Source organism: Chlorocebus sabaeus, chromosome 14 (assembly GCF_047675955.1).
Source record: "Chlorocebus sabaeus isolate Y175 chromosome 14, mChlSab1.0.hap1, whole genome shotgun sequence".
Taxonomy (NCBI): Eukaryota; Metazoa; Chordata; class Mammalia; order Primates; family Cercopithecidae; genus Chlorocebus; species Chlorocebus sabaeus.
This window is the reverse complement of record NC_132917.1, coordinates 39,124,949-39,147,463: the sequence shown is the minus strand read 5'-3', so window position 1 is coordinate 39,147,463 and position 22,515 is coordinate 39,124,949. Positions and strand designations below refer to the sequence as shown.

The 22,515-nt window shown below is 38.9% G+C and overlaps 1 protein-coding gene and 1 pseudogene across 3 annotated transcripts in view; both read left to right on the top strand.

Moving 5' to 3' along the window:
• Nucleotides 1-22,515, top strand: part of MAP4K3 (mitogen-activated protein kinase kinase kinase kinase 3) — a 186,397-nt gene that overhangs the window by 26,450 nt on the left and 137,432 nt on the right. The window lies entirely within an intron of this gene.
• LOC119627385 (U6 spliceosomal RNA) lies at nt 16,983-17,081 on the top strand (annotated as a pseudogene).

The window sequence follows — 22,515 nt, the reverse complement described above, 5'->3', positions numbered from 1 at the left end:
TTTTTGGCTGTTAGAGTGACATGTGACTATAATGGTTTTCAGTAGAGTTTATTATTATAATGTATTAGCAAAGAACCAAAATTTATAAAGGTAGAAAGCTTTACAAGAAGTGCTAAGATCTTCATAATATTACCAGTTGCTTTGTTATGATTGTATTACTCTAATTTTCTAGGATTGTGAAATTATGTTTAATTATTGACATGGGTGCAAGACATTGCATGAATACAGGGAACTCCAAATTCTTGATTGTGGTTATTTGTGGTACGTCCTGCCAGTCTACAAAGGGGAAGTTCAGCTGCCTCTTACATGTAGATGATGTAGTGGCCTGTTGCTGAACTAGAAATCAGCCGTTGCTTTAAATGACAGATTAGCAGCTCCCTCCTCCATAATCCCAAACTACCATACCCAGACCTAGGTGTAAGTAGAAACTAAAAAGAGATTAGCCAAAGTTACTTCTCAATGTAGTCAGAAAAATGTAAAGAATATTGAAAAAGCAAATGTTGGGCATAAGTATATATAGCATTTTATGTTTCAGTTTGTGGTAAGAAGTTTTTCAAAGTACCTTTAACAATGGAAATACCTTTCTGCTATTTTCATTCCATCATTGGAATTAGCACTTAGAAACTATCCACTTAAGTGCTATTGAGTCTTCCGTTATTTCTTAACCACATTGTCCTTTATCTCAGTGCCTGTGAATTAGAGGTCTGTCTTTACATTTATTATAGTACTAGGTAAATAAGCATTTATGCCAACTGTAACATAAACAGAGATTCCGTGTACAATATGGATAATTATTTTTAGTCTGTTTCTGTTCACACTGTTAAATTACCTTGTTTTTGTTTATTTTCAACTCTTGAGTGTGTCTCAATGTCTACTATGCTTTATTTTTCTCTTCTGATTTCTGTTCTCTGCATACTAAATATTTTCTGGAGAAATGTACAAACTGGCTGAAACATCTGATTTAGCTTTAAGTGATTTGTTGTTGTCGTTTTGCTTTTAAATGTTGCCCAGGCTGGACTCAAACTTCTGGGCTTAAATGATTCTCCTGCCTCAGCCTCTAGAGTAGCTGGGACTATAGGCTGGTGGCACTGCAGCCAGCTTCCAAGTGGATCATTTATTGAAGTTCAGTAATATTAGAGTGGACCCTTGAACAACAGAAAGGTTAGAGGAGCCAGTGCCCCATGTAGTCAAAAATCCATGTATAACTTTTGACTCCCGCAGAACTTAACCACTAATAGTCTACTGTTGACCAGAGGTCTTACTGATAATATAAACAGTTGATTAACATATATTTCTTATATGTATTGTGTATTGTATTCTTACAATATAGTAAGCTACAGAAAAAGAAATGTTAAGAAATCATGAGGAAGAGAAAATGTATTTACTGTTCCTTAAGTGGAAGTGGATCATCATAAGTGTCTATCCTTGTTGTCTTCATGTTGAGTAGGCTGAGGAGGAAGAGGAAGGGTTGGTTTTGCTGCCTCAGGGTGGCAGAAGTGAAAGGAAAGACAGAAGAGGCAGGCACAGTATAACTTTACAGAAATACATTGTAATTTCTGTCTGGCTTTTTTGCTTTTTCATTTCTCTAAAAATGTTTCTATATGGTACCAATCCTCCCACTGTTAGTTTCAGTGCCTATATCATGGGAGGATCCCTGTCATAAAAGAAGTCAAAGCAGTCTTGGAGAATCCAACCCATTTGACAGATTGCCTAATGTTACTTTGTTTTCTGGCACTGCTTCTTCTTCCTCATTGTCTGGCACTGCTTTGGAAGCACTCATCTGCATCAGGTTGCCTCTGTTAATTCCTCTGGAGTGCTATCTGTTAGCTCTTATATTTTTGTAAGATCCATTTCTTGAAACCCTTCACCCACCCAACCCCCAACCACCTTTTTTTTTTTTCTTTTCCATATCTACAATCTCTTTCATGATTTCCTTGACTGACTCTTGTAAATCCTGTGAAGTCATGTGCAACATCTGGGCATAGTTTTCTCTAGCAGGTATTTTTTGTTTCAGGCTTGATGGCTTCCAAGGTATTTTTCTGTAACAGCAATAATATCTTCAATGATGAAATGCTTCCAGACATTCATGATGTTCTCTCTATTGGTGTTCTCTTCTATTGAATTGACAGTCCCTTCCCTAGAGTATCGTGTGTAATGACCCTTAAAGGTCCTTATGACCCCTGATCTAGGTGCTGAATTAGAGATGTTGTGTTTGGGTCAAGTAGACCATTTTGACATCTTCAGTGTTGAACTCCTGGATCTGGGTGGCCAGGGGCGTTGTCTAATATCAAAGGAACTTTAAAAGACAGTTCCTTACTGAGAAGGTACTTCCTGACTTCACAGACAAAGCATGGAAGGAACCAATCCAGAAAAAGGGTTTTTGTTACCTAGGATTTTTTTTTTTTTTTTTTTTGGCTTTTTATTTTTGTTTTGTACAACCCAAAGACTGGCAGCTGGTGTTTATTTTTTCCCTTTAAGGCTCAAGTGGTTAACAGCTTCGTAGATAAGAGCAGTCCTGATCATAAACTTGACTGCATCTGCACAAAACAGTGGATGGAGTTAGCCTATCCTTTACTACCATAAATCCTGGTGCTTACTTCTCTTCTTTACTAATGTCTTGTGGCATTTTTTTTCCCCCAAAATAGGGCACTTTCATCTGCATTAAAAAACCTGTTTTTAATGCAGTGCTAGGCACAGTGGTTCATACCTGTAATCCCAGCACTTTGGGAGGCTGAGGTGGGAGGATCACTTGAGCCCAGGAATTTGAGAACAGTCCAGGCAACATAGTGAGACCCCATCTCTACAAAAAATAAAAGAATTAGCCGTATGTGGTGGTATGCACCTGTGGTCTCAGTTTCCATCTCAGGAGGCTGAGATGAGAGGATTACATGAGCCCAGGAAGTTGAGGCTGCAGTGATCCAAGGTCATGTGATCCAAGGCGCAGCACTTCAGCCTGGGCAATAGAGTGAGATCCTGTCTCTTGCTCAAAAAAAAAAAAAAAAAAAAAGGCTGGGCGTGGTGGCTTACGCCTGTAATCCCAACACTTTGGGAGGCCGAGGCGAGCGGATCACGAGGTCAGGAGTTCAAGACCAGCATGACCAACATGGTGAAACCCCGTCTCTACTAAAGAATACAAAAATTAGCCAGGTATGGTGGCACACACCTGTAATCCCAGCTACTCAGGAGGCTGAGGCAGGAGAATCACTTGAACCCGGGAGGTGGAGGTTACAGTGAGCAAAGATTGCACCACTGCACTCCAGCCTGGGTGACAGACTGAGACTCTGTCTCAAACACACACACACACACACACACACACACACACACACACACACACACACACACACACCTGTTTAGGCAGATAACCTTTCTCCTGAATGATTTTCTTAATGGTGTCTGGGAACTCCCCTACTGCCTCTTGGTTGGCAGTAGCTGCTGCTTCTGTTTTCTTGACGTTTTTAAGCCAAACCACTTTTTCAAATTATCGAACCATTCTTTGCTGGCATTCTCTCCAACTTTAAATCCTTTTTTTTTTCCCCCCTTTAAGTTGTTAATAGAAGTGGTGAGAGCAGACATTCTTCCCTTGTTCCTGCTCTTAGGAAGATACTGTTTAGGCTTTCACCATTTCCTTTGATGTTAGCTTTAGGTCTTCTGTATATGCGATTTGCTAGATTGGCACAGTTCTCTTTATTTCCTGTTTGCTCAGTTTGTATCAGGAACGGATTTTAGATTTTATTTATTTACTTTTTTTTTCTGTGGAGATGACCAATTTTTGTTCATTTTTGGTCTGTTAATATGGTGAATTATACTGATCGATTTTTCTAATACTAAACCTTGTATTCTTGGGATAAATACCACTTGATCATGATTTCTAACATTGTATTGATTTGCTAAAATTTTAAGAATTTTTTACGTTCATGAGGTACAGTTGTCTGTAGCTTTCTTGTAACATCTGTGTCTTGTTATCACAATAATGCTAGTCTCAATTGAGTATTCTTTTCTTTTAGTTTTTCTACTTAAGAGTAGTTTACATACCGCAATTACAGTGTTGTAATATTCTGTTTTTCTGTGTACTATTGCCAGTGAGTTTTATACCTTCAGATGATTTCTTATTGCTGATTAGCACCCTCTTCTTTCTAATCAAAGTACTCCCTTTAGCATTTCTTGTAGGACAGGTCTGGTATTAATGAAATCTCTCAGTTTTTGTTTGTCTGGGAAAGTCTTGATTTCTACTTCATGTTTGAGGGATATTTTTGCTTAATATATTATTGTAGGGCAAAAGATTTTTTTCCTTCCTCACTTTATGTCATGCCTGTCTCTCCTGGCCTATAAGGCTCCCACCGAAAAGTCTGCTGTCAGATGTATTAGATCTCCAGTGTATGTTTTCTTTCCTCTTGCTGCTTAAAGGGTCCTTTATCCTTGACCTTTAGTATTCAATGTCTTGAGGTAGTCTTCTTTGGGTTAAATCTGCTGGTGTTTTGAATAAACTTTCTACCCCTGTCTCTTTCTCTACCTCCTCTTTAAGGCCAGTAACTCTTGGATTTGCCCTTTTGAGGCTTTTTTCTAGATCTTGCAGATGTGCTTGTTTTTTTAATTCTTTGTTTGTCTCCTGTTTTCAAATAGTGTGTCTTCAAGCTCACTCATTCTTCTGCTTGATCAGTTTTGCTATTAAGAGACTCTGATGTACTCTTCAGTATGTCTGTTGCCTTTTCAACTGCAGAATTTCTGCTTGATTCTATTAATTATTTCAGTGTCTTTGTGAAATTTATCTGATAGGATTCTGATTCCTTCTCTGAGTTATCGTGAATTTTTTTTAGTTTCCTCCAAACAGCTATTTTGAAGTCTCTTTCTAAAAGGTCATATATCTTGGTTTCTCCAGGATTGGCCCCTGGTGTCTTTTTTATTTTATTTTTTGAGACAGGATCTCACTCTGTCACCCAGGCTGTAGTGCAGTGGCATGATCTTGGCTCACTATAACTTCTACCTCCTAGGCACAGGTGATCCTCCCACCTCAGCCTCCCAAGTAAATGGGACCACAGGTGCACACCACTGCAGCTGGCTAATGTTTGTATTTTTTATAGACACAGCATTTCAACATGTTGCCCAGACTGGTCTTGAATTCCTGGGCTCAAGTAGTCTGCCTGCCTCGGCCTCCCAAAGTGTCGGGATTACTGGTGTGGGCATCGCGCCCGGCCTTGGTGTCTTATTTAGTTTGTTTGGTGAGGTCATGTTTTCTTGGATGGTCTTGATGCTTATGGGTGTTTGTTCGTGTCTGGGCATTGAAGAGTTAGTTATTTCTTGTAGTCTTTCTAGTCTGGGGTTGTTTGTACTTGTCTTTCCTGGGAAGGCCTTGCAGATATTCAGAAGGACTTGCATTTTGTAATCTAAGCTGTACCTGCGGTAAGGAGAAACCCAAGCCCGGTAACACTGTAGTTCTTGCAGAGTTGTAGAGTTATGTCCTTGGTGGTCTTCAGTAAGACCCAAAAGAATTCCCTGTATTATAGGCAGTCTCTTATTCTCTTCCTTTACTTTTTCCTAAATAAACGGCATTTCTGTCTCTGTTCTGAGCTGCCTGGAGCTGGGGGAGGGGTGACACAAGGTCCTCTGTGGCCACCAGTACCGGGACTGTGCTAGGTCAGACCAGAAGCCAGCACAGCACTGGGTCTTGCCCAAGGCCCACTGTGACCCCTACCTGGCTACTGCCTATGTTTGCTCAAGACCCTCGGTATCTATAATCAGCAGGTAGTGAAGCCAGCCAGGCTTGTATCCTTCCCTTCAGGCCCCAGGTGAGTCCAGAGATGCCATCTGGGAGCCAGGGACTGGAGTTAGAAACCTCAGAAGTCGGCCGGGCGCAGTGGCTCACACCTGTAATCCCAGCACTTTGGGAGGCTAAGGCGGGTGGATCACCCGAGGTCGGGAGTTTGAGACCAGCCTAACCAACATGGAGAAACCCTGTCTCCACTAAATACAAAATTAGCCAGATGTGGTAGTGCAAGCCTATAATCCCAGCTACTTAGGAAGCTGAGGCAGGAGAATCGCTTGAACCCAGGAGGCCGAGGTTGCGGTGAGCCGAGATTGCGCCGTTGCACTCCAGCCTGGGCACCAAGAGCGAAACTCCATCTCAAAGAAACCTCAGAAATCTTCCTGGTGTTTTATTCTACTATGGCTGAGCTGGTACTCATACCATGAAATGCAGTCTTTCCCACTCCTGCCTCCCCTTTCCACAGGCAGAGGATCCTCACCCATTGGCCACCACCACTACAGGCCATGGGGAGTACTGTCAGGCTCCCGCTGATGTTCACTTAAGACCCAAGGATTCTCCAGTCAGCTTGTGGGAGTGCTGATAGGCCTAGGACTCACCATTCAGGGCAGCGGACTCCCTTCTGCCCCAGCGCAGGTCTAGAAATGCTGTCCAAGAGCCAAGGCCTGGAATCAGGGACTCCAAGAGCCCACTTGGTGCTCTACCCCCACTGTGGCTGAGCTGGTACCTGAGGTGAAAGACAAAGTCCCCTTTATTCTTCTCTCTGCTTTTCTCAGGCAGAAGGAGTCTTTCACTGTAGCTGCCACTACTGGACATGTGCTGGTTTTCACTTGAAGCCAGCACATGTCAGAGTCTCTCCCAGGACCCACAGCATACTACCTGGGTTTTGCTGCTTGTTATTCAGGGCCCAAGGGCTCTGTAGTCAGCAGGTACTGGATCCTGCCTGAACTGGGTTCTTCCCTTCAAGGCAGCTGGTTCCCTTGTGGCCCAGGGTGTGTCTAGAATATTATCTGGGAGCCAGGGCCTGGATGGGTGCTTCACGATCCTAACTGGTCCCCTATCCTAGTGTGACTGATCTGGTATCCAAGATGCAAATCAGAGTCCTCTTCACTCTTCCTTCTCTTCTCCTCAAGCAGAAGAGAGGGATCTTTTTTGGAATCACCAGCTGGGGTTAGGGGAGGGGTGGCACAAGCACTCCCTTAGCTGCCCTGGCTGGTGTCATAATAGCTTGCGTGTCCCCCAAGTCCACTGGCTCCAAGCCCCACTCAGCCCTATGACTTTGCCTAAGAGTTGCAGTCCTTGTGGCCTAGACTACCTTTCAGGTTTGTTGAGGGCTCCAGGGTACTTCAGCCCATGGTGGGGAGGCTTGCCAGAACTCAAGTTCTGTTGGGACAGGCACTTCCCTTCTGGCTAGGGCTGATCTAAATGTTCCCTCCATGGGTGGGTGTCCGCTGAGTTCAATGCAAAGTCTCACAATCACTGTGCTTTCCCTCCCCCAAGCACACACATTCTGTGTGCCACATGGCCACTGTGGGTGGATGGGGGACAGTTGGCATTGGCAATTCAAGACTGCCTTTCCTACCATCTTCAGTGCCTCTTTCAGTGACATGAAGTTAAAACCAGGTACTTTGAGTGCACGTCTGAGTTTTGGTTCTTATAAAGGTGCTTTTTTGGTGTGTGGATAGTTACTAAATTTGGTGTTCCTGCTGGGTGTTGGTGGGTGGAGTCTTCTGTTCAGCCCTCTTGCTCTGCCCCATCTTGATTCTTCTCATTTTTCTGAAAGAGTTTGTGTAGAATATTTTCTTCCTTCTGTGTTTGGTGGAATTTATCAGCGAAGCCATCTGAGTCTGGAGGCTTTATTGTTGGGCATTTTAATTTATAGATTGAGTTCCTTTTAGAAATATAGGGCTATTTAGTTTATTTTTTCAATGGGATTCAGTAGTTTGTGTCTTTCAAAGAATTTATTCTTTCATCCAAGTTGAAATTTAATGGCATAAAGTTATTTGTAATATTTTCTCATCCTTTTAATATCTGTACAATCTGTAGTGGTATCATGTCTCTCCTTCCCAACCTTGGTAAATTTGTGTCTTCTCTCTTTTTTTTTCCTTTCTTTTTTCTTTTTTGTACTGCCTTTTTTTCTGATTACTTTGGCTAGAAGTTTATCTTCTTACAGGTAACAGAGCCTAAATTTTATTGATTTTTCTCAAAGACCCAATTTTTGGTTTAATGGATTTTTCTTTACTGTTTTTCTGTTCTATTTAATTGATTTATACTCTAATCCTGTTTTCTTTCTTCTGCTTACTTGAGGTTCATTGGCCATTTGCCTTACTTTAGTTTCTTTTTTTTGTTTTGTTTTGTTTTTTGAGAGGGAGTCTCGCTCTGTCACCCAGGCTGGAGTGCAGTGGCCAGATCTCAGCTCACTGCAAGCTCTGCCTCCCGGGTTTATACCATTCTCCTGCCTCAGCCTCCTGAGCAACTGGGACTACAGGCGCCCGCCACCTTGCCCGGCTACTTTTTTGTATTTTTTAGTAGAGAGAGGGTTTCACCGTGTTAGCCAGGATGGTCTCTATCTCCTGACCTCGTGATCTGCCCGTCTCAGCCTCCCAAAGTGCTGGGATTACAGGCTTGAGCCACCGCACCCGGCCACTTTAGTTTCTTAAGGTGGAAACTGAAGTGACTGATTTCCTGTTTCCTTTCTTTTTCTTCCTTATGTGAGCATTTGTCACTGTGTTTCCTTCTAAGTACTATTTTAACTGCGTATCACAAATTTTGATATATTTCTCTTTATAAGCAATTTGATTATGATATGTCTTAATGTAGCTTTCTGCACATTTGCTGGGAGTTCATTAAGGTTCTTGGAGGTGTTTCATCAAAATTGGAAAAAATTTGGCAATTAATCAAAAAATTTTGCTCTTTACCTATTTTTTAGTCTATTTGAAGTTGTCCCACAACTAACTGATGCTCTCTGTTCATTTTTTTCCAGACAGAAAAAAGACTATAGTTTCTATTACCATTTTTTTCAAGTTCAATAATCTTTTCTTCTGTGGTGTCTGATCTGCTGTTGTTCTATCCATTGTATTTTAGTCTCAGTTATTTTAGTTTTCATGTATTAATATGATTTGGGTTTTTTTCGTATTCCGTGTTTCTGTTTAACTGGCTTAGTCTTTACTTCTTGCACATATGGAATGTAGTTATAATAGCTAGTTTAATGTCTCTGTCTACTAATTCTATTTTTGAATCTGTTTTATTGATTTTTCTTCTTATGGGTTGTATTTTCTTACTTTTTTATGTGATTAGTAATTTCTATTGTATTTCAGACATTGTGAATTTTACTTTATGCCCTGGATATTTTTGTATTCCTGTTAGTATTCTAGGGCTTTTTTCTGTGGTGCAGTGAAATTACTTTAGAAACAGATTGTTGTATTTATTTGTTTTTTCTGAGATGGGGTCACACTCCTGTCACCCAGGCTGGAGTGCAGTAGTGGCATCTTGGCTCACTGCAGCCTCAACCTCTCCTGCTCAAGCAAAACGCCCACCTAAGTGCCCCAAATAGCTGAGACTACAGGCATGGGCCACCATACCTGGCTATTTTTTTGTATTTTTTGTAGAGGTGGGTTTCACCATGTCACCCAGGCTGGTCTCAAACTCCTCAGCTCAAGCGATCCACTTGCCTTGGCCTCCCAAAGTGCTAGGATTACCAGCATGAACCACAGTGCCGGGCCTTGCAAGTATTATTTTGAAGCTCAGTTAGGTGGAAACAGAGCAACTGGCAGCCTAGAGCTAATTTTCCCCAATACTAAGACAGTATTCTTCTGAGTATCCTACCTGGTGTCTCTTAAATTGTGAAGTTTTCCAGTCTGGCTGATGAGAGCATGAACTATTCCCAACCCTTAGACATCTTTGGTGATTGTTCTCTCTCTTCCTTTCTGGTGGCTCTGCTCTAGGCCTTGTGTGTTTCCTCAAGGAATGGGGATTGGTATTGAGCTGAAATTTTGAGATGAAGATGGACACCCCCCTCCCCTTCCTGTCTGTATAGTTCTCTCTGCTTTGGTACTCTGTCCTACAAATTCTAGCTTTCTTCGTTTTCCTGTATTCTTAGCTTCATCTTCTCAACTTAGGATGACCATCAGGCTTCATCTGGGTTCCCTTGCCCTGCACTGAGGCCTGGAAACTGTCTCTAGAATATACGCTGGGACAATTGTGAAGTTCTGTAGGATTTTATTTTTCTTTTTTAAGGAATCACTATAGTGTGCTGACTGATGTTTCATAGCTAAAGACTGTTAGATGTTTTGTTCATTTTTAAAGCTTTTTCTTAGGTGAAAGGGTATAGCTGCTTTCTGCTACTGTATTTTGGCCAGATACCTTTGTTTTGGAAGCTAAAAATTACTGTATTACTCATATAGTTAAAGATGAAATTACAGTGAAAATTATGCAGTATGTATTTTGATGAAAAACGATTAAAGCTATAGATATAAATAAAGCAAGACTTCCAGTTGTAATTTATAATAATAAATTCATTTATTTAAAAAATAAAATGATTAAGTGTGAACACCAAGGAATTAAAAAAAGAGCAAACTCATAGGCACCGGAAATGTAAATAATAAGGAGGAACAGAAACTAAATGAAGGGGAATACAGAGGTGGGGGAATCAATAAAACCCAAACTCAACATTTGAAAAGATATGTAAAAAAGAAAAACCTGGTAAGAACACCCAAGAAATAAAAGAGAAGGCATAAATATTATTTGTTAATTATTATTGCAAATATAAAGAGAGCATACCCACTAATTTAGCAGTACTTTAAGAGATAATATTATGAGCAAGTTACGCTAATAAATGTGAAAGCTTCAATGCATGGATGGTGGAGTCAAGACTGGAGACTGTAGTATTCCAGAGAAGAGATTATGGTGGCCTGAACTCTAGGGCACTAGTAATAGAAACAGATAAGTTAAAAACGTACAACAGACATTTATAATTCCATGAACGGAGGGATGGGAGGGTTAAGGTGTTGGGTTACAGGGTTCTCCCTTGAGCAATTGCAAGGTGTTGGGTGGTGTCACTACACCTAAGGAACAGCAGGGTTTTGGGGGGGGATTAATTTGAGGTACATGGGTGTTGGTAGCATTGTCTAGTTGGTTATATGGGTCTGAACTTACTGAAGTCTGGGTAAATTGTCTTACAAACTTACCAGCTTGTTTTTCTTTTTGTGAACGTGCCTTTAAATGTTTCCAGAAATATAAAATACCCTCTTTTTAAACCACATTAAACCCTCCCCCATATAAATATTATGTACCCGGCTAGATCTTAGTTAGATATGAGAACAAAGATCCTACTGAAACAGCAGTCTCTATTGTAATAAACACTAAAATGTATGCTTGTAACAGGAGCCCTTAACTTTTTGGCATAGTTTCTATGTAAGAACTCAGATTTCTCTGAGTGATGTGGCTGTGGCTTAGATTCTGATTCTCTAAAAGTCATTGCCAGGCTTGTCTGACCCTGCTGCTAGGTAGCTAGGCAGGCTTCACTAAAATATAGCCTCAAATCCTTTCATTTAACTACCTAAGTTCCTAAAATACTTGAAAATGAGCTGCACTCATTTATGTTACTGAGGTGCTACATGTAGACTTTTGTCTTCCTCTTGGCTTAAACAAAACTCTAAGTCACCTCAAAGATGGAAATGAGATGTGTTTTTATTTTGTTAAAGAGATGTAATGTGTATTGGAAATTGCCTTTCCCCTTAGGCTTTCGTTCTTTGACTGGATTGGAGGCTGCTGCACACTACCTTAAGCCTGACAGTTTTAGCATAATCCTAGCCTGACCTGCACTGGACTGGCTGTTACTAAAAACCTTTTTCTGTGTCGTCTGAAGTATTTACTGCCTGTCACAAGTGGTACTCTTCTTGCTGACTTCTTAGTGACCTATAAAGTACAACTATAGCTTGAACAAGGTAAACAATGTGGCTTTTTGTTACATAGTACAACATAAGTTTTCAAAGCATAGTACGTTCTTTAGTTTTAATTGATAGATTGGAAATTTAGTATGAGCATGTTCACAAGTGTGATTGCATTTGTGATGTTTATGTTTCACACAATTCTTCTTCCTCTTCTTTTTTTAAGGAGACGGAGTCTTGCTTTGTCTCTCAGGTTGGAGTGCGATGGCATGATCTCAGCTCACTGCAACCTCTGCCTCCTGGGTTCAAGCGATTCTCCTGCCTCAGCCTCCCGAGTAGCTGGGGCTATAGGTGTGCACCACCACACCTGGCTAATTTTCATATTTTTTGGTAGAGACAGGGTTTCACCATTTGGCCAGGCTAGTCTCGAACTCTTGACCTCAAGTGATCCACCCACGTCGGCCTCCCAAAGTGCTGGGATTACAGGCGTGAGCCACCATGCCCGGCCAATTATTATTATTATTGTAATTATTCCTGGAACCATCAAAGGAAAGGCTTACACCATGGTTTAGTAAATTTTTTGGGCCAAATCTTAACCATGCCACCAATTTCTTATCTTTTTATTTCAAATTTAATTAATTTATAATTTTAATAAAAAATGCATTTATTTACATGGTTCAAAATGCAAAGTGCTGTTTTTAAAAAGTATCCCCTGAGAAGTCTTGTTCCGTCCCATCCCAGTCTGTCCCTTCTCCTTAGTTCATTATATGTATTACTATATTTTTATTAATTTCTGTTTATTCCTTTAGACTTTATGCAAGAGGCTAATTCAAATGTATATTCTTATTTCTACCTCCTTTGACTCAAGATAACATACTAATACTTTGCACCCTGGTTTCTTTATTTTTATTCCATGGAGCTCTCTCTTTATATCAGTCAATACATAAAGACCTTCCTTATCTTTTTTCTTCTTTTTTTTTACTGTATAGTATTAATTTGTTGGTATATGCTGTAGTTTATTCAACCAGTCCTCCTTTTGCACTTGAATTTGTTCAGTCTTTTGCTATTACAGGCAATTTCATAGTGATTAACCTTGTACATGTGTATTTCATATGTATGTGGGTTTCCTGTTTTTGTTTCCTAGAAGGGTGTTTGCTAGGTGAAAGGGTACATGCATCTGTAATTTTGATTGCTATTATTGGATTCCCTTTATATACATCTTGCATTTTGCATTTCAGTAGCAATGTATGAGGGTCCTTGGAATGCCCTCCTTTTCCTACAGCTTGACAAGTGGTTGGACTTAAATCAATTTTGCCAACCTGATAAGAAACACTATCTCAATGTATATTTTTTGTTTGCATTTCTGTTTTCAGCTTATCATATGTTCAAGGGCCATTTGTATTTGTTTTCTTTTTCACATACTTGTCCGTTTTTCCATTGGATTATCTCCTCTAAGAATTCTTTATATGGGTGTATTTCCGGACTTTGTATTTTGTCCCACTGGTCTGTCTATTCATTTGCCACTCGTATACTTTTAGTTGTTGAGGCCATATAAAATTATGTTGTTAGAGCTGTTTTCTCATTGCTCCTCATTTTCATAGTTTTCCTGGCAATGACTGCTTGTTTATTTTTCAATAAGATCTTTAGAATCAGCCTTTCTAGTTCCTGGAGGAAAGAAATGGGTACTTTTATTGGGTTTGTATAAATTATAATACCTTAAGAAGAATTGATACCTTTATGATGTTTAGCCTCTCTAAGAATATGATTATAACTTTCTCTTCATTCAGTTCTACTTTCATTTCTTTAAAGGGTTTTAAAGTTTTCTTTAAGTTTGCACATTACTGATTAAGTGAAAATATACAAATATTTAGTTGCTGTTGGAAATGAAGACTTTATATCTGCTGCTGTTTGTATAATATGTTGTATATATGAAGACTATTGATCTTTGTATATTCTTTTTATAGGTTACTAGCTTACTGAATTCTCTTATGTTTGTAGTCACTAATTCTTAATATTGTTTTAAAGCACATTTTATGGAGTTGGTGAGTACTATATAGGATTTTTTTTTTTTTTTTTAGTACCAAAGTCTTGGTTGAGAGACTTATTACACGGTATATCCATTTTTACTGGTTTAGATATGTAGCATGATGAACCTCAGCAAGTTTAAAAAGAATCATTTCTTTATTTTAACTTGAAATTTCAAGTTTTTTAATTGATGAAAAGTTGTCATTGATTGTGGCAAGGGGGATGTGAAATCCAACCATTTATTGGTATGTGTTACAACTTAGCTAAGTCTAATAATAGTCAGTACATACTACTAAATCATTCAAAAGCAAATGGTCTTTTAGATCAAGTAATAGATCTCTTAAATTGAGATGTATTTACCTTAGATAGTAAGAATGACTCTTTGGTCTCTTATAGGAGGTGAAGAGAGATGCTGTTTCTGGGTTAGTATTTTTGCTAAAATTATTTTATGAGAAGCACTTACTTTCATATGTTAAAAATTTGGAACTTGAAGTTAAAGCACATTGTCTTGAGTAAAAAATATTGGTAGAAGTTCAGAAATGTAAACTAAATTGTCTTTTATTTTACCTAAGTGGACTATGGAATCTTAAGCTATTAGTATACAAATACTTGTAGGCCAGGTGCAGTGGCTCACACCTATAATCCCAACACTTCGTGAGGCTAAGGTGGGAGGATCACTTGAGCCCAGGAGTTTGAGACCAGCCTGGGCAACATAGTGAGACCCCATTTCTACATTTAAAAATTAGCCTGGTGTGGTGGTGCATGCCTGTAGTACCAACTGCTCCGGAGTCCGAGGCAGGAAGATTGCTTGAACCCAGGAGTTAAGAGGCTGCAGTGAGCTATGATGATGCCATTACATTCCAGCTGGTGCAACAGAGTGAGATCTTATCTCAAAACAGACAAACAAAAACCCCCCAGAACCAAATTTGTATTTCCCTTCTCCTTTTCCTGATATTTTATTATATAAGTATACATATATTCTCCATAATGAACGCTGTATCTATCATCCTGAACTTTTTAACCGCTCTAGTCTTTTGTATACTAAAGCTTTCAGGCTTTAAATAAAGCATATATATCAAAATGCTTTGAAGAGTAATTGAAATCTCAGTTTCTCCCCCTCCTTTTAACTAAACAGATGGAAAGAATTATTTGATAATGTTTCCCAGAGCCCTTAATAATGTAGCATATTTGAGTGTCTGATTCTTTGAATAATGAGTGTGAGAAAGTTGAAAAATGAAATGTAGAGTGCTACAGTGGGTTTTAGTAAACAAAGTTTTGTTATGTCACAGTAAATGGTAATGGATAAATAGGATAATAGGAGTGTCTTATATTTGGGAAATTTCATTCATTCCAAAAGAACAAAGGCAGTAAGCAGGAAGACAAATTAGTTAACCCTAATAGTGAGAAAGGGAGCTGATAGTTTAGCCTCATGAGGTCAAATTATGTAATTTCTCTATTGTATAAGAGAAGAGTTTCAGAAGCATTCCATTTTCTTTTTCAGATTAAAAAGAAGCCAGCATTATCAGATAGTGGAAAAACTTATTAATACTTGCTGTGTAGCCTGAATAAAACCTTTATTTAAAAAATGTGTGCGTGTGTACGCGCATGTAGGTTTGGTAAAATCCACTTTTTATATACTTGCTTAGATTTGTCAGCAGCAAGCTATGTTGCTTAATTCCTCTGGTAATTTTTATACAGCAGAGCCCTTTGCAGGTGGGTTTCTTGCACATTATGATATTAGCACTTCATTATGAGTTGGTGTTATCTCTTGAGTGGAAACAATGGCGTCCATCTCTTTTTTTTTTTTTTTTTAATTAAACTGGATGTTAGAATGCCGGAAGGTTGTTTAATTTCCTCAGTGTGTATCTGAACTAGTATTTTATCTGGTCTTAAAAATAATTGCTGTCATAGTGGAATCATTCTTTCGTTCCGTTTTTGTTTCAGATGTTAAGAGTTAAATTGTGATTTTCCTATTTCTGGAAGAATAATTAGAGAGTTTGGTGGATTCAGATTCCTTCTGTTACACAGGAAAGCCCCTTTCCAGGCCAGTCTCTAGAAACTGTGGGAGGAGGATATAGCACTGACAAAGAGTGATAGAAACTCATTATTATCAAAGATCTAGTTGTTGCCAGGCCTTTTTCTGTTTAGTCTTATCCTTGGCATCATAACCACATTCTGCCTATCTTATTCCCTGAAGTAGCCCTCTTCGTTTTTCCATAATCTGGTCTTACATTTCTTTTTCTTGTTCATCTGGCCAAGCTCTTTTATAACTTATTTGTGCATATGCTGTTTTGATACTTGGCTGACTGAGTAAGCTCAGGTCTGGCTCTGTGGAGAGGAATGGCCCTCCTCCACTATCACCCCTTCCTTTGAGGACTGTTCTAGACACCTCTGGATTAAAAGCACTACAGAAAACATAGCTATTTATTCTTGGAAATAATTACTTAAGCAAAAAATAATGTGGCTCTTGTCAATTTTTGTTCTGGAGAACCACAATCTGGAAAACCTGGGATAAAGTAGAATTTTAAACCGTTTCTCTCCATTCCCATTAAGTGACCTTAGAGCAAGCTGTCCTCATTTCAGGCTTGCTGTAGTGTAGCGTGTCCTTAGAAGTTGTTGTGCCTTTCCCTGGCTCTTCCTTCATGTTTCTCCCAAGATTACTATAATGTAATTGAAGTAAAGGTCCAGCAGTAACAGAAGCAAATGAGATGTTGTTGAAGGGTCTTGGGAACAGGAGAAATGTGAAAACAGTGGTATTCATATTGGTCATTCTCTTGTAGTAGGCAGATTTTTAGTGAGAGGAGTAATGGTAGAAAAATTTTTATAAAGCACAACAAAAGCTTCTAATATTGCTAGGAGTATTTTCTAAGAGTAATGTTCAAAGCCTTGATGGAGCTTAGTTATAAATAAAGTTAATTTACTTTGAAATTTTATATCATGAAAAAGCATATGTATGTCCTTCTCATTTCACTGATTTTAATGAAAGATGTACAGCTGACCCTTGAACAACACAGGCTTGGACCTGAACTACACACGTCCACATATGCAGATTTTTTTCAACCAAACTTGGTGTTTGTGTAATGTGAAACCCATGTATATATGGCTGACTTTTCGTATACACAGGTTCTGCAGGGCCTGCTATGGGACTTGAGCAAGTGTGGATTCTGGTATGCTCAAGGGTCCTGGAACCAGTCTGCTGCATATACCAAAGGTCAAGTGCAGATCCAGCCCTCGAATAATAGGCACAAATTCTAGAAATTGGTTCATTTACCCCAGATTTAAACATAAGTGATCTTAGAAAATGTAGTTTGGTGCTCGCTTTGGGAGCACATATACTAAAATTGGAATGATACAGAGAAGATTAGCATGGGCCCTGCGCAAAAATTATTTTAAAAAAATTAAAAATTTAAAAAATGAAGTTTTCTATACATAGCTTTTTTAAAAGAATAGATAGATTGTAATGACTACAGGTAAAAATGGGATTCTGAAATGGATAGGTTCTAAGTTTTATGACTGATACATTTGAAAAGTATATTCTCTTGTAAGATGGAAATTATCTTAAGTAAAAGGCTTCTAAGGAGATAAGAGATTTTATTGGGTAGAATATGTTGTGTTTTTATACTTAATCTGGACTACCATCAGCTTTATAAACATTCTGTTTATTTTACATATTTGCCACCAGTTTGTACATTTTTGTGTTTTATTCTCTACATTCACAGGTGAAGTCCTCAGTGATTTAATGAAAACATTTTCTAATGAGCTCACTTATCAGTTTCTCCAACTCAAAACAAATTGGAGGTAGGGATGCTGTACACACAGTCAGTAAGAAATAACCACTAACAGCCTGATGAGAGAGAGGGAGAAAAACAAAATGCCTCAAGTTAAGTAAGCAGAACAGTCCAGATTTACTTAGAGAAGTGGTTCTTAACCTTATGGACACCTGTCTTAGTCCATTTTATGCTGTTATAATGGAATACCTGAGACTGGGTAATTTATAAAGATCACAGATTTATTTGGCTCACAGTTTTGGAGGCTGGAAAGTCCAAGAGCATGGCGATGGCGTCTGGTTAGGGCCTTTGTACTGTGTCATCCCATGGCAGAAAGTGGAAGGGTAAGGGTGAAAGATCGAGAGAGCAGAAGGGAACCACTCACTTTTATTACCAACTCAGTCTCAAGATAAACAACCTGCTTCCTCAGAAATGACATTAATTCATTCTCTGGCCTCATGACCCAGTCACCCCACCTGCCAATACTGTTACATTGGGGATTCCGTTTCCAACACATGAGCTTTGAGGTACCCATTCAGACCATGACACCTAATGGAGTCTGTAAACATTTTTCTCAGCAAGAAGTATAAACATATATCAGTTTGTATTCAGTGTCAGGAACTCTTGGGCTCACTGAAGCCCAGCCTTGGGCCCCAGGCTAAAAACATGATTTAGTATAGGGGCAAATAGCTTTGTGTGTCTAATTTAAGAGCGTCACTTTGGGATGCTTTGTAATTTATATAATAGGCAATATTGAGTTAACAGAAATGTTAAATTTTGTACCACACACTTAATAAGTGTACAATGTTTCTTTTTTGAATTAAAAAATATGCATTTTTCACTTAACATTTATCCCATTATCTGGAAAACTTAGTCTTCATTCCCCAGGAATACTAGTTAGAGAAGTGATATTCTGCATTTGCATTAAATAAGCTTCACTGTAATTTTTTTTTGTTTTTTGTTTTTTTTTGTTTTTTTTTTTTGAGGCAGAGTGTCGCTCTATTGCCAGGCTGGAGTGGAGTGGCGCAATCTCGGCTCACTGCAACCTCCATCTCCCGGGTTCAAGCCATTCTCCTACCTCAGCCTCCTAAGTAGCTGGGACTACAGGCGCTTGCCTCCATGCCCAGCTAATTTTTGTATTTTTAGTAAAGGCAGAGTTTCACCGTGTTGGCCAGGATGATCTCCATCTCTTGACCTCGTGATCTGCCCGCCTCAGCCTCCCAAAGTGCTAGGATTACAGGCGTGTGCCACCGCGCCTGGCCCACTTTGACATTTTAATCAGTGATGTCCAGGAGACTTTTTGTACTAGTGAGATTCTGAGCATCTCTTCCCAACTCCATGTTCTGAAATGCCAGGTTGGTAGGTTGTGATCTGCCTTGGTGGGAGTGTTTACACCACGAAAATGTTACAAATCAATGCTCATTCTGCTTTCATTCCCCCATGTTGTGTTTTTAAACATTTACCAGCACACAACTGATTTTAATTACTCATTCAGCAAACATATTTTGATCACCTGTTGTCTTTCAGGCACTGTTCAGGGTGCCAAGGATATAGCAGTGAATAGACAGTGTTTACTTAAGTGAATGTAGTTTTCTAAATCCTAAATTTTCTAAAAAATTGGGGAGCTTTTAGGGGTCCTTAGTTAAATAATGGTGGGAGATGAAGAGTCAAACAAAAGTAATTGGTTTTCTTTGCCACAGAACTTTCAGAATCTTTTAATGTGCTGGTGTGCACAGTTGATCTCTAGGAGGACAGTATAGTATGTATTCTTTCTTTCTTTTTTTTTTTTTTTGAGACGGAATCATGCTCTGTCACCCAGCCTGGAGTGCAATGGCGCGATCTCGGCTCACTGCAAACTTCGCCTCCTGGGTTCACACCATTCTCCTGCTTCAGCCTCCTGCGTAGCTGGGACTACAGGTGCCCGTCACCATGCGTGGCTAATATTTTTGTATTTTTTTTTAGTAGAGACGGGGTTTCACTGTGTTAGCCAGGATGGTCTTGATCTCCTGACCTCGTGATCCGCCCGCCTCCGCCTCCCAAAGTGCTGGGATTACAGGCTTGAGCCACCGCACCTGGCCTATAGTATGTATTATTTCTAATACGTAACCAAGAACTCTTTTTTTTTTTTCCATTTCAGAAGTACTATTCTGCTACTCCAGGGCAGTCATATCCCAGATGTTAGAAATTGATGAATGAGGTCATTACTCAAGAGATGTATGTAGGTCAGAGTATGGGCAGGATTTCTGAAGACAGACTTTCCCATCGTGTTTATAGGGTGATTGATTTTTAGGTTGTGGATTGAGTTATTTTATTGATGTTTGCCTGAACTATCCTGTTGTATTTTCATTTTCAGTATTTTTTTTTTAATTTTATATAAAGCACTGCTCTACTTATATTGTTGTTAAACTTAAAAAAGTGCTTTTTCTTCTGGTCTCCAGTTTCTGATTTGGGGACACTTAATGATATATGTACATGAATTTCTGCCACCACCTACTCCCTATTGCTAGACTTTTTCTCAGCCCTGGGCATCCCTTCCTCCAGTGCCTCTCGCTGAAATGGGAGTCTCTTAAACACCATTCATCTACCATGTTCGCCCTTATTAGACTATGGTGTTTCTCAAGTGTGACTGATAGACTGTTGATTGAATCAGTCACTTGAGTGGTATTAAAACCATAGGTTCCTGGGGCTCACCTCAGATCTGCTGATTCAGAATCTGTGTGGTGTAGAAGCCAAGACTCTGTGATTTAAAGCAGATCTACAAGTGGTTTGTATTGAGTTGTTTAATTTCCATGCTGAGTTGTTTAAATTTCATTTTTTGGTAGGTGTATACAGTATTTCTCAGTGTAGGTGCTATTGGCATTTTGGCCAGGATTATCGTGTGGCACTCTGAAGGCACAACAGGACTTTTAAAACCAATGGGTCCTACCTACCAAATACTATTACCATCCCCAGTTATTGAGACAACCCAAAATGTCCCTCCACATTTCCAAACACCTCCTTTCCATTTTTATGGGGTAGTATCCTCAGTGAAGAATCACTGTTGTATACTACTTTCATTATTCTAGATGTTGCTTTTAATAATTTAATATACATACCTAACCTAAGACCTCAAACTGTTCACTAACTCTGTCCACTTCCCAAACTGTATAAAGTCTTTAGAGCAGTTTAACTGTACTTCCACCTTCCCATTTCCATGGTATTTTGCTCCATATTTGAGGTCTAGTTTTTAAAAAATTGCGTAGACATTACTGTTTTTTGCAGTCATCAATGTTTATCTGTACCGAAGATTGCTAGTTTATTTGATACTCCTTGCATTTTAAGCTTTCCTTCTGAGTCTTTTTTGATCCTGAAATACATCCTTTAGAAGAATATGTTATTGCACATCTTCTGGCGGTGAACCCTTGGTGTTTTTTAGAAAATGTCTTTATTTTGCCCTATTTATTGAATGATGTTTTTACCTGAGAATATAATTCTAGATTGACTTAACTTTTTTTCAGCTCCATATTCTACAGTCTTTCTGGCTTTCTTTTTTCTCTGAAAAAGTCTAATTGTTGTTCTTTTGTAGATAATCTGATTCCTTTTCTCTGAGTGCTTTTAAAGATCACTTCTTTTTATTTAGTTTTTTTGCAGTTTCATGTAGTGTGTCTAGATGTGGATTTCTTGTTTATTTCCTCTCCTTGAAACTGTGTCTCCTGAATCTGAGGTTTTATGTCTTTTACCCATTCTGGAAAAATTTCAGCCACTGTCTCTTGAAATATTGGTTCTCTCTTCCTTCCTTGTTTAGTTAGATGTATGTTATATCTTCTTGTTCTATTCTTTGTGTCTCTTAATCTCTCATTCTATCTCTTGCTCTCTTTGCTGCTTCAGATCTGCCATTTTGTCTAATTTTATGTCTGTGTACGCCAGTTAGGTTTTTAATTTCATTTTTTATTTCTAGAAATTCTGTTTTGTTCTTTTTATCCTGTCTGCCAAGTCATTTTTGTTAACCTCTTGTGTCTGACCCATGTATTTATTTCTAGTGTTAACTTTAAAAAAAATCTGACCTATGTATTTCATACCTTCTTTTATTTCTTTAAACTTTTAAAGCATACTTGATTGTAATGTTATGTATCTTTTAATTCCTAAAGTTTAACTTCTGTGAATTTAATTTGGTTTTTCATAGTTTTTACTGCTCTGGTGGTTTGTTTCCTTTAGTGCTTGGTAATTTTGTTTTAAGCTCATATCTGTCTAATAATATTATATAGTAATTTCTTGGAGTGTGGGTAGAAGATGTGTTTATCTACAGAGAGTTTGTTTCTCCCTCTGCCAGGTGCCTTGTGTTACCACCAACCCAGAAACAACTTAAATTTATTTCTTGACTTGAGGCTCCTGGCCCTCGAAATCAGTGTAAATTTTAACCCTATACTCAACTGGGAGCAGGCTTGTAATTATGGATTTCCAGGGAAGATACTTCGGTTCTAGTGAAGGCCTGATTTGAACAAGTTGCCTGTTGTGGACAGAGCCCTTTTCCCCAACCTACCTATGGGGAGTGACTCTTCAAGGGCATTGCTGGTTTTATGCAGTGGTCTCAATTTCAGCTTTCACCACATCTAATAAAAATCAAAACTGAAGTCCCTAGATTCCAAGTTTAATCTAAGGTCATGGCTTGAACTTTTGTTTACAGCTCTGATTTTATTCAGTAAATACATTTAACAGATTTTTAAAAGCTGTTTATACTACATCTCTTTGTGCCACCTGTGAATTTCTTTGCTTGTGAGTTCAGCAGTACATGTAGAAGAGTGTTTGTTGTATCTTGTCTACTATTTCCAGATATTTGTAATGGGAGGATATTTTATATCTAGTCTAACTTATTTTCGAAAGTGAAATCTTGGAAGACGTTTATGCCCATTGGGATCTGAGCACCATTGGGCTAGAGATGCTGCTGCTATTGCTTCTTTAGTGCAAAGTTGGAATTGGCTACTTGATCTCTTACCCTTTCCCAAACTCAGTGCTACTGTTAAGTTTTATCCATATTATTGGTTTGGTCTGCCAGGTACCATTTAGAAGTGTTACTGATATGGAACAGGTCCATTTTTGA